Source organism: Manis pentadactyla, chromosome Y, assembly GCF_030020395.1.
Source record: "Manis pentadactyla isolate mManPen7 chromosome Y, mManPen7.hap1, whole genome shotgun sequence".
NCBI classification, from domain to species: Eukaryota; Metazoa; Chordata; class Mammalia; order Pholidota; family Manidae; genus Manis; species Manis pentadactyla.
In genome coordinates, this window is record NC_080039.1 from 8,461,063 (window position 1) to 8,463,631 (window position 2,569).

The following is a 2,569-nucleotide window of genomic DNA, read 5'->3' on the forward strand; positions in this document are numbered from 1 at the left end:
CCATACCCAGCATTTATGCCAAAGGGTTCTGAAAAGTATCTTTTACACACAGGAAGCATTTATACAACGGTAAAAATCCTGATTATACCTACCTTTATGCTCTTACAAGCCATCCATCCAGGACCCCACTTCACCACCACACTCCTTTTCCTCTCAGTCACATTCCTTAGAAAGGAAGGACTTGCATTAAGATTTATAAGACAACAAAATATTTATTTTGAGATTTGGGGATGAGAAAACTAAGAAATATTAATTGGACCATTATCAGTATCTAATGGGAAATTGGAAGCAACACCATCTTCTATAGCTCAATGCTTCTCCAGTTTAACAATCAGTTCTTCTGCTGGAAAAAAGATGCCATTGGTCTGCTGGTCACAGACATAGCAGCGCAGAGAGGTGTGGAAATGCTGCAATGCACAGCTCTCACAGAAATAATGCCTGCACTTGGTGACAACCGGGTTTTGGTTGGTGTGGCGACAGATCAAACTCTTCAATGGTATTTTCTCCTCTTCCCTTTCCACTTCATGTTTTCCATCCTCATAGACACCATAGTGACATTCATCAAGCTCACGTTCAATCTGCCACCCATGCTTGTAATCTGAACAATCATGGAGGAATTTGCAGCTGTCTCCAAGGCCGCAAAAACCATTGTCCTTGTAGTCTTTGCAAATGTCAGGCTGGTATTCCCAGCGCATGGTGCACGTAGATGCTCGGGAGCTCCAATGGGGCCCTTCCTCATCATCCCAGAGGAAGCACTGCCCAGTGATGTATCTTTGGGCTTTGTGTATTTCTGATAATTATTGATTCCCCGGTAGATCTTGTCATCTTCCTTGCCTCTCAGCTCCTCCTGGATCTTCTGGCTGCACTCAAAGATGGCTTGTGCATAACGCTCCTTCTCTCTGTCTAGCTCGTAGACAACAGTCGCCCCCATATCTTCTGGCCCCACAGGTTTTGCCAAGCGGGTGGACTTGTAGACCACGCTGACACTCTCTAGATGGCTCTCTTCCTCCTCCTCGCTATTCAAGTCATTGTAAGGCACCTTGTGTTTACCACTGCCACAGGTCTTGTTTATCATTGGAATGTGGGCCGTGTGCTTCTGTTTTGGGTGGATCACAGTGATACCTTCAAACTACTGCCAGTGCTGCAGTCATCGGGCTCTTGGTTGCAGGGGTGCAGCCTGCAGCCCCTTTTTGCCCACCGAACTTTCTGAAGAGAAAGGTGCACACCTGACTTGCCACCCTTGCTGGAGAACGTTCCTCTGCCATTTTAAAGTCCAGAGTTCCGAAACAGGTATGGCGGACTTGGTTGCGCGAGAGCTGTTCACATACCTGCGCGTCGTAGTTGACTTTGAGTCTTGCCCTACCCCGTCGCTTCCTTTGAAGGCGCACGTGGTCCCGCCCCACTGGCGGGCTGTTGCAGAGCTTACGGGAAAGGGGCCAGAGTGGGTCACCTTTAGGAATCCTGGAGGCAAGTGCTTGCCCTGAGTAGCTCCGTAGCACTGTAGTTGGAGATTCTTCCCGGGATCACTATCATGGTCATGTGCTTGGTCATCTCTGGAGAGGCCACTGCGCACATCCACAGGTTCAGTAACAGGGGCAAGGTAGGGTGGCTTTTGCGGCCCCACATCCGCCTTCTCAAACTGGCATTAACAAAATGGACCGTGGCTTGGGCAGGCCTTAAGGAGCTGGTGTCTCTCTGAGATGGGAAGCCCCAAGGTCAGCCCTCCCCTTTCCTCCTTGAGTAACAGTGGAGACTTGCCGAATTTAACCTGGAGGAAACCACATTCTACTCTAGCAAGAAACAGCTCTTTGCTGGGTGAAGAAGAGTGGGCAAGAGGGCAAAGTAGAGATTCTGGGGCAGGGAAGATAGGCGATGGGAAGAGGTAGGTCCCAAATCCTAGGCAGAAGTGAGGTTTCAGTGAGTTTTGGCTTTTAATTTCCTCTTTTGCTGGGTCATAATTTCTCACATACACATCTTGGGAGCCTCTCATCTTTTACGTCTTCCCTACTCCTAGTTTTTTATCTTGACATTTTTTATTCCTCTATCTCTTGCAAACCTTTAGGAATTTACCACAACATCCTGGTTTTCACATGAAGATTGTGATTTTCCTCTCTTCCAGGACCTTCACATCATCTCTTACAGTACAGCATATATAGATGTATTTGCTTTCTGGCTTTGTGATTGTCCTACACGTGTGATGTCTGTAAGATAAATCCTAGCTGAAATAAGCAGGCGAAGAGAGGCAACTAAGGGTCAGGTAGTTTATTTGAATGCAAATTCCTGGGTGATGTTCTGTGGTCTGGCTATCACAGGCTGGGGAAGTCACACTCAGCAGGGCAGCAGCAAGGTTTTAAAGAAGGTAGGGGGAGGCAGAGTTTAGATTTACAGCAGAGTGAGGATTGGGTAGCTTAGGGCACATTTTTCAGGTTGGAAGGGGAAGCATCTGGGGGCTTTGGCACGTCATCAGTGCCTGACATACTCCCCCCTCCCCCCAGTGTCTTCAACCTTACATTCCAGCCTTTTTGTCGTAATGGACAACAATGTGATCTGGATACTTCTGGCTGACAAG

The 2,569-nt window shown here is 47.8% G+C and overlaps 1 pseudogene; it reads right to left on the reverse strand.

Annotated features, from left to right (window-relative positions):
* Positions 1–239: 239 nt before the first annotated feature.
* On the reverse strand, positions 240–1,265 carry LOC130682151 (E3 ubiquitin-protein ligase RNF113A-like; annotated as a pseudogene).
* Positions 1,266–2,569: the final 1,304 nt, after the last annotated feature.